This window comes from Elaeis guineensis, chromosome 13, assembly GCF_000442705.2.
Source record: "Elaeis guineensis isolate ETL-2024a chromosome 13, EG11, whole genome shotgun sequence".
NCBI classification, from domain to species: Eukaryota; Viridiplantae; Streptophyta; class Magnoliopsida; order Arecales; family Arecaceae; genus Elaeis; species Elaeis guineensis.
The window spans coordinates 44,363,249-44,373,841 of record NC_026005.2 but is presented as its reverse complement, the minus strand read 5'-3'; positions in this window follow the sequence as shown (position 1 = coordinate 44,373,841).

Genomic DNA, 10,593 nt, shown 5'->3' with positions numbered 1-10,593 from the left:
CGAGCACTCAGCAACAATTCAACATAATCATCACCTTGGATGTCGGAGAGAGAAATCCAAGAAATTAAGTTGGAGTCATGACTTTATATCATCGACTTTTGTCCGACCATTGGCTCGGACATTTACTGATCTCAGGATTGGGATCACACTGACGACAAGAGATGAGGTCCCATGACTGATATAGGGGAAGATAAAAAATATCCTAAAATCTTGGGCATGAGTACTGATACATCAAGGGTGGAACTCTAGCTCTGTACCAATATTAAGCTACCAGCCTATTTAGCCATGAGGGTGATTCGTTGGAATCTCCCAACAACTTCTAGAATGTGAATAAAACTAACAACTGACATCTATGACTAACAACCCTGATTTGCAGGATAGTAGGTAGATCTCTTATCCTAATAGCCTATCAGATCAAGGCCTAACAACCTAGAGAACTAGGGCCTAACGGCCTACCAGATTCAAGCATAATAGTCTACCGCTCCTTCTCTATAAAGAGGTAACAAGGGACCCTCTAGATAAATTCTGCTCTAGAGAAAGAACCACCCACTCTCTTGCTCTCCCTCTCTCTTTTCTTTACTATTCTCAATTTTCAACTGACTTAAGCATCGGAGAGTCTCCTGCTAAAAAATTTTCGATGAGAGTAGACTTACCCTGCAGGTTATCCTTGGTGCTCCAGTCCTTGGGTTGAAACCGAGCTCCTGAGTCAAAAGGAGTTCGACCTCAACTACATCTCAGACTGGAGTCTTATTGCAATAGTTTGGCACTAGAGGAAAGGCCTAACTCTATTCAAAGAGGAAAGAGAATATAACAAGAATAAGAGTGCATAACTTTGCCATCTCATGCCGGCAATCCTCTTACTGTATCCAAGGTGGCACTACCCGAATGTCTGTTGCTGCATAACCCCTTGTCTCGATAGATGCACAGTAGTTTGATGCCTTGGTCCAATAGATCTAGACATTGACCAACATCATGTAGTAGCTCCAGCAAAAGACGGAGTGGCAGTAGTCTTAGAAACCAAATCCACAGGTGGCTCCTTCTTGATATAGCTATCGGTCTCACCCAAGGAGCCCAGAATCAAGCCCCCGATGAATCCTTCACCATGCTCCCACTCCTGCTCTCCATTGATCACCTTCTCATTGGAGCCAAAGGAAGAAAGACTGATGATAGTGATCTCCCACCTCCTTTAGTGGAGACTTGACTGTGGATTATTTCCCATGGCCCAAAAGGTCTCATCAAGAAGATCTCAAGCAAAAATTCAAGAATTTGAGAGCCATCTTAGTGAGATCCAAAGCAGGAGATAGAAGAATGATGATGACCTTAGCTTCAACTCTCAGCTTTCCTTTTCCTATGCCATTTTGAGGGAATGAATTCCAAACTAATTCAAGATGCCTTAGATAGATCCATACGATGGCTCTTCAGACCACCTCGACCGCTTGAAGGGCTACAAGGCCCTCATGATGCTCCAAGGTACTTCAGATGCCCTTCTTTTCCTCACTTTTCATGCCATCCTCAAGAAATCAATGCAAATGTGGTATTCAAGATTCTAGCCATAGTTCATGCATTTGTTCGAATAGTTCAAAAGGCTATTCGTCATTTACTTTGGCAACAATCAAGCTCAGCCGAAGAACATTGATAGCCTCTTCTCAATCCAGCAAGATGATGGTGAGTTACTGCATAGCTATGTGGTGTGCTTCAATGTCACCATGCTTGAAATACATAATTTTGATGCATCAATGGTAATGTCGGTGCTCAAGTGAGGACTATAGAATAATTACCTCATCTTCTCCCTCGATAAAATATTTTCAAGGAACTATGCTGACCTGCTGGTGCAAGCTTAGAAGCATGCATATGTAAAAGAAGCCCAGATTGCATGAAGTAGGTTGAGGAGAAAAAGATCCCAGCAAAAAGTGGGGTTGGAAGGAACCTTGCATGGCCTGGATGGAAGGAGAGTCCTCCCAACCACCAAAGAACTCCAGGTCAAGGAGCCCACCTCAACAATTCAACAATTACACCCTCATGTCTACTCCTTAGGCCCAAATTCTGATGAAAAATTAAGGACCAAGGGTATCTTCATCAGCCTCAACTGGTGAAGGCTCCACTGCTAAAGAGTAAGAGAAAGTACTATTACTTCCATCATGACCATGATTGCAGTATCGAGGAATGCTTTTAGCTCAAGGATGAGATTGATGTCTTAATTTGAAGAGGCTACCTCGATAAGTATGTTCGGAAGTGACAGGATCAAGCACTCGAAGAGCTACCTTGGCACCAACTCAACAAAGAGAACAACAATGATCAACCAATAGCTAGTATCATCAATATGATCTCTGGCTTTGTAGGCGGTAGGGGGCAGAAAACTAAGCAGAGGGGGTGAAGAGACAATGCACAGGGGATGTTGTTTCTTTTTTCGATGATGATCTCCAAGGAGTATAAACTCCTCGTGATGATGTTGTCGCCGTATCTATAACAATAGCAAATTATAATATAAAAAAAAATTTATTAATAATGAAAGCTTGGCTGACGTGTTGTTTTATGATGCCTTCCAAAGAATGAAATTGCCTAGTAACCAACTTAGAAAAGTTAGTACTCCCCTGTTCGGATTCTCTAGAGACTCAGCAATTCTAGAAGGAGAGATAACCTTACTTATGACCATCTGGTAGGAGCCTCAGAGCAAGACCATGCAACTCGCATTCCTTATTGTTCGGATCCCCATCGCTTACAATGCGATCTCAGATACCCTAAATTAAATGCCTTGTGAGCTATAGTCTCCATATATCACTTGCTTGTGAGGTTTCTAACTAGGAACGGGATTGCGAAAGTCCAAGGTGACCAAGTGCTTGCTCATCAGTATTTTTTGACAATAATAAAGGAGAAGTGACCAGTGGAAATCCTATCGATTGGAGACCACACAGAGAAGACAAAAGAAGCATGAGGTTAGCCAGCCAAGCAATTTGCTGCAATTCCATTTGGGGATGATCCAAGCAAAATAATTCAGCTCAGAGTGCAGCTGACATCGAACTTTCAAGATTGGTTGATGATGTTTCTATAGGCCAATAAAGACATCTTCATTTGGTCAGCATCTGATATGTCAGGTATACCTTCTGACATCATTGTTCATTGGTTGAATGTGGATTAGAACCATCGCCCACTATGACAGAAGAAGAGGAGCTTTGTCCTAGAGTGACAATGGCCAATTGAGAAGGAAGTCAATGAATTCTAAATAGCAGGATTTATCCAAGAAGCCCATTATTTGGAATGGATTGCCAACATCATCATTGTGAAGAAGGTGAATGGTAAATAAAGAATCTACATCAATTATATCGACCGCAATAAAATATATCCAATGATAGCTTCTCCCTCCCAAGGATCAATCAGCTCGTGGATGCCACCTTAGAACACAAACTCTTAAGCTTCATAGACACCTCAAGTTACAACCAGATTCGAATGGCACCCGAGGAAAAGGAGAAGATTGCATTCATAACCTATAAAGGTTTGTGCTGTTATAACATGATGTCTTTTGGATTAAAAAATGTAGGAGCCACATACCAACACCTCGTCAACAATATGTTTAAATATCAGATTGGGTGCAATATGAAACTCTACATCGACGACATGTTGGTCAAGGGCACGAGGTTGATTGACAGATCGTCGACCTAGAGAAAGCATTCAATAAGCTGCAATGCGACCAAATAAAGCTCAACCCAAATAAATATGCCTTCAATATGATCTTGGGTAGGTTTCTAGGGTTCATGGTTACTTAATGCGATATCGAAGCAAACTTAAAGAAAATCTAAGCATTAGTGGAGATGAAGCACCCGAGCATGAAGAAGGATGTGCAACAACTGGCGGGTTGTGTTGCTGCCCTCAGTCGATTTATTTTGAGATCAACCAAGAAGTGCCTCCCATTAAGGGCTTCGAGTGGTCAAAGGAATGTCGAGCTACATTCAAAGAGCTCAAGCAATACCTCGGATCACCCTTGCTACTCTACAAGCTAATGACAAGTGAGAACTTATATTTATTGGTCTCACCTACTATTGCTAGTTTGGTGCTCGTCTGAGAGGATGTTGGTATCCAAAGGCCTATTTACTACACCAGTAGGCTCCTCTAGGATGCAAAAATGGATACTCAAAATCTGAAAAGATGATCTATGTGTTCATTACCACTGCACAGTAGCTCCAACCATATTTTTAAGCCCATTCGATGATCATCTTGACAGATTAGCCCCTAAAGAAAATTCTTCAAAGGCTCGACATCTCTAGACAGATGGTGAAATGGACAAATGAGCTCGGGGAATACAATGTCTACTATCATCCTCGACTAGCAATGAAAGCTTAGGTTCTGATCGATTTTCTCATGGAATGTACTATATCGGATAAGAAATTGACTTTGGTACTATCTAAGAAGATAGAACCTCCTTGTTTGATCCTTTATGTAGATAGAGCCTCAAATTCTCAAGAATGTGAAGCTAAGCTCATTCTTGCAAGTCTTAAAGGAGCTAGATAGAGTATGCACTTCGATTCGACTTCGGCATCTCTAATAATGAGGCCAAATATGAAGCATTGATTACAGACCTCAGCACTGTCAAAGAGCTCAGGATAAAAGATCTAAGGGCTTCACCAACTCACAGCTTGTCGTCAGACAAATTCGAGGAGAATATGAGGCCTGAGGATCGAAGATGGCTCGATACTTGCAAAAGCTCGAGCTCTCGATGACTTTTTAGAATCTAAAGGTGCAACAGATACTAACATCAAAGAATGCTTAAGCAGATGCATTGTTTCACTTTGCCAGCTTGGGATACCCTGATCTCAATAGATGAGTCTTTAATGAACATCTACAAAAGCCAAGAATCAAGGAAGAAGCAACTGTCCTGTAAGTCGGCCACAAACTAAGCTAGATGGATCCTTTGATTAGTACCTCCTCGATGATATTTTGCCGACCAACCTTGTTGAGACTTTGGGGATCAAGCATCAAGCCTCTAAGTATGTCTATTTAGAAGGGAAGGTTTACAAAAAGTCATTCTCACTGCTTCTGCTTCAGTGTCTATGGCTAATTGAGATAGATTTATGTGCTTCAGGAAGTCCACAAAAAAATTTGTAGTAATCACTTTAGGGGCAAGTTATTAGCTTACAAAGTAATTTAACAAGAATATTTTTAGCTGACCTTACAATAGGATATTGTTGGAATTCGTATGTTGGGAAATGCATGTGTATTTCAAAATTTTATTTTCTAAATATTACAGTGGAATAGTAGATTAAAATATTTTTAATCTATATCATGCATGTATAAAACTATAAATCACAAGAATCTACTTCATATGCTGAAATTGTACATATGTTGAAATTTAACATATGATTGAATCACATATCTGTTTCATAATTTTTTCTTCAAATCTGGATCTGAAAGATAAAAGACTCTCTTTTAGCCGTGCAAGTATCCAGCCTCTACGGATATCCACCTAGGATCAACTTGGAATAGTCCTCTTAAGATTGAATTTTTTTCTCTAAGAAAATTCAGTCTGTGAATATAAACGAAGCCTAGATCGTAATCAACTCTTTGATCTCTTTTCTTGATCTTCTTCTTCTTTTCTTCTCTAGTCTTTCCCTCCTTAATTTATGCTGCTACCAGGGACTAGAAACTAGCAAAGGAGGTGGATGCCCAAGGCCCTTGTGGGCGTGGAGAGGTGGGACACCCAAAGGAGGGGTGTGTGGGATGCCCAAGGGAGAAGAGAGGGGAGGAGAAGAGAGGGCATGGAGGGTTCCTTTGTGGCGTGTGGACTGCTGGTTTGGATGCCTAGAGACCTTAGAGGAGGTTCCTTTAAATAGAAATAAGGATTGAATCCTATTCAATCTCATAATACAAGTCCTACTTGCATTAGGTTTCCTAATAACTTAAGTTATTCAACTTTCTTTAGGAATCCTTTTAGGCACCAACTCTTGGAGCCCTTGCACCCACATAAACACACCCCAAAGTGCACCTAAGGGACGCTCTATAAAAGGTCTACACGCCCTCTAAAGATGGGACATGCCTAATTTGATCCAATCAAGGTGGCGCCCCAACTAAACTATCAAGGAATATTAATTAAGGACTTGCACCCTTAATTCAATTGATCCAAAACTTTAGACACCCAACAATTGGAGTCTAATAAATCTAATTCATTTAGATTATTAATAGATAATTAAATTTAAATTTTTTTATCAAATAAAAAATCCAAACGTAAAGAAAAAATTAGATCCAACCATGTGCTGGCAAGGTTACCTTGAACTCAATCGAGTTTTTCTAAACCCAATTGACACTTTGTAAGTTCAATTGCTAATTCCAAGCCTAATCTCTTTATTGTGTGACCTCATAAGTTTAATTCTATCTGGTAGTGAAATATACAATGATCTCTATCAAAGTATCATTCAAACTCTTTTCAATAGATCAGAACAATTTCACTCTAACTCATCAAGGATTATCGATCCAGAACAATCCTAGTGAGCTCTCACAATCCACCATTGACACCTAGCAGTATGTAGTGACAATCCAGTAGAATCAAAAATGAACCTCAAGGTGTAGTTAACATGTGATTCAGTTTCTCTATCATGAGTCCTGATTAGATGACAAGTCATGGATAAATCATCAAACCTCAACATTAGTCATATGATAGATTCGATCAGCTCAAGTTCAATTATGATTTCTATGGAAACTCTTTTCCATCAATCACACTGCTGTGGCCACAGACTCTCAAACTTAGCTTTTCAAATTTCATAGGACTACTCCTCTATATCAAAGTCGATAAATTCCATCTTGATGCACATCCTACTTCTACAGTGGATCAACTATCACCAACATTCACTATAAGAGCTCATTGAGATCCATATTTTTGTGTCAGTCAAACTTCAACAATCTTACTGCAAGCAGTAGTACCATCTCAGGTCAAAGGATCATTCACACAACTATAGCATTGAGACAATCACTGACGATCGAATAGAAATCCAAGTGATCTCTCATATGGTCACGTTCAGTACTAGTTATTCTCTAATAACTACCCACACTCATCGTCTAGTATCTCTACACTGTAGATCAGAGACTCATCTATCCCATAGAAAGCGATCTGTGCACCAGTCTATCTGGATCAATCATCGTCCTCATATTGATACTCTGATCGGGAGTATTTAGGAATTAAATACATATCTCTAATTCTCAACTCTTTGAGAATATGTATCAAAAGTTAATTCCATGGATGATTCAAGAACACATCACATTTAAATAAAAAATAAACTTATCTTTTTATTAATCAAATCAATATATTAAGTATAAAATTGTGTCTTAGATTTATTATAATGTGTCAGTCATATTGACTTCTAGGACATACATCTAACAATCTCCCACTTGGACTAAAACCAATTGGCCACTAATCTAAGTCCCATCTTCTCAAGATGGACTTTCATTTTCAGCTAGCTCAATTGTTTTGTCAGCGATCTGCCACGTTGTCCGTGGAGTCTACTCTTCGCACCTCGATAATTTTTTTTGAGGTAGTCGTGTATGATATGATACCGTCGCTCGATGTGCTTTGATTTCTAATGAGACTTCGGCTCTTTAGCAAGTGCTATGGCTCCATTGTTGTCACAGTAAAGTGGTATGGCATCCGATATCATAACCTCAAGTTTCGTGATGAACTTCTTGAACCAGAAGCTTTCCTTTGCAGCATCTGAAGTAGCGACATATTTAGCCTCTGTGGTCAAATCCGCTATGATGGATTACTTAGAACTCTTTTAGCTGATTGTGCCACTATTGTAAATGAACACATATCCTGACGTAGACTTTTTATCATCAGGATCAGACATGAAGTTTGAATCAGTATACCCTTCGACTCGCAACTCAGAACCTCCTCCAAAGATCAAAAATAAATTCTTAGTCCTTCTTAAGTACTTAAGGATGTTCTTCACAACTATCCAGTGCTCTTCATCTGAATTCGACTGATACCTACTCGTGACACTCACAGTAAAGACTATATTAGGTCGAGTACGCAGTATGACATCATGAGGCTTCCTATGGCTGAGGCATAAGGAATCCTACTCATATGCTGAACTTCCTCAGATGTGGTCGGACACATCATCTTGAAAAGATTAATACTATGCCTAAGAGGCAAAAATCTTCTTTTAGAGTTTTTCATGTTGAACCTCTTCAGCACCTTCTCTATATATAGCTTTTGTGACAGACCTAGCATCCGTTTAGGTCTATCCTTACAGACCTTTATTCTGAAAATATAGGATGCTTCCCGTAGATCTTTCATAGAGAATTTCTTGGACAACCATCTTTTGACTATGATCGACATGGGAATATCATTTTCAATGAGAACAATATCATCCACGTACAATACGAGAAATGTTATTGCACTCCCACTGATCTTTTTGTATACACATAGTTTCTCTTTATTTTTGATGAAATCAAACGATTTGATCGCTTCATCAAAATGATGGTTTCAACTTTGAGAAGCTTGTTTTAATCCATATATGGACCTTTGTAGCTTGGAGACTCTGTGATTACCATCACCAGATCTGAAACCCAAAAGCTGTTCCATATAGATATCTTTCTCACGATATCTATTTAGAAAAGTAATTTTTACATTCATCTACTAGATTTCATAATCATAATAAGCTGCAATAGCAAGCAGAGTGTAGATAGATTTCAGCATGGCTACGGACAGAAAGGTTTCTTGATAGTCAATGCCCTCGTGCTGACTGTAACCTTTTGCCACAAGCCTAGCTTTATAGATCTCTACCTTATCATTGGTATCTATTTTTTTTTTGTAGATCTATTTATACATAATGGGTACAATACCCTCAGGTGGATCCATAAAGATCCATACTTGGTTCGAGTGCATCGAGTTAATTTTTGACTTCATCACATCTAACTATTTCTTAGAATCAATGTCAGACATCACCTTGTCAAAGGTATTAGGATCATCACCATAACCCTATCTTCCATAAGAAATATTTTTTTTACTTCCTCTGTAAGCATACCCATGTACCTTTCAGGAGGTCGAAAGATCTTGCTAGATCTACAAGGTGGTAAAGGAACGTCAACTACTGGCTTATGAATAATGAGTTCCTGAGGATTTATAGCTCTTTGCTCTTCAGAGACCTTCTCTTCGAGCATAACTAACCACCCATTGCCACCATCCTAGATAAACTATTTTTTTAGAAATATGACGTTCTGACTCACAATCACATTGTGATCTTGTGGAAAGTAAAAGTAGTATCCCATAAATTTTTTAGATACCGTATAAAATGAGCTATTACAGATCTATCCTCTAATTTATCAGCCATCTATCTTTTGACATAGGCTGGATATCCTCAAATCTTAAGATAATCTAGATTCGACTTTTTATCGTACCATATCTTATATGGTGTGGTAGGAATGAATTTTGATAGAATCCTATTCAATAGATGAATAGCGGTTAATAAGGCATGTCCCCAAAGATATAACTGTAGATCAGTGAAGCTCATCATGGACCTGACCATATCTAATAGGATCCTATTCCTCCTTTCGGATACTCCGTTAAGCTAAGATATTTCGAGAGAAATCCATTGAGAGACTATGCCGCTGTCCTTAAGATATCTTAAAATTTTTTGACTAAGATATTCACCTCCTTGATTGAATTGAAGAATCTTATGGGCTTGTCTATTTATTTTTCTACTTCACTTTTGAATTCTTTAAACTTTTCAAAGACTTTAGACTTATGTTTCATTAGATACACGTATCTATACCTAGACAGATCACTGATAAAGACAATGAAGTAGCTATAACCATCCCTGGTCTGCATATCAAATGGGCCACACACATTATGTATACCAGGATAAGTAACTCAGTGGCCCTTTTCCCATATCCTACAAAGTGTAACTTGGTCATTTTTCTTCGAAGGCAAGATTCGCAAACTAGATACGACTTTAAGTTAAGAGAGCCAATGATCCTATCTTTTTTCAGTTTATTTATCCTGTCCTCTCCAATATGGCCTAGTTTATGATGCCATAAGTACTTCTGGTTAATTTTATTTTTGGATCTCTTTTGACCTACGACACTCATTATTTGCTCATTTAAATTCATATTCGCATCAACATGAAAGTGATATAGACTGTCAATAAAAAGATCTCATGCAATCAATTTATTTCATAAATAAATGAAATAAAAGTTTTTATTGAAACTAATTTTAAAACCTTCTTATGCTAGCACAGACATGAAAATCAAATTCTGACTAGCTATAGGAATAACATAAAAATCCTTTTAATCTAATCTAAAATAAGATGGTAATCGAAGAGGATAAGTATCAACGGTCTCTGCAGCAACTTTTGCTCAATTATCGACTCGAATGATCATGTTACCTTCCCTCAACCTTCTACTTTTTATTAGATCCTACATTGAGATACATATATGAGCACTCGAGTCAGAGTTTAATACCCAACTAGAAGTAAAAAAAATTATAAGGTTAGATTCAATTACAAGCATACCTTCTGAAGGTTTATCATCTTTTTTGGTCTTTAGACTCTCCAAATAGATTAAGGGAGCAAAATGAGAAGTCATTTCAGATTAGAGTGAGCTATATTGCACATC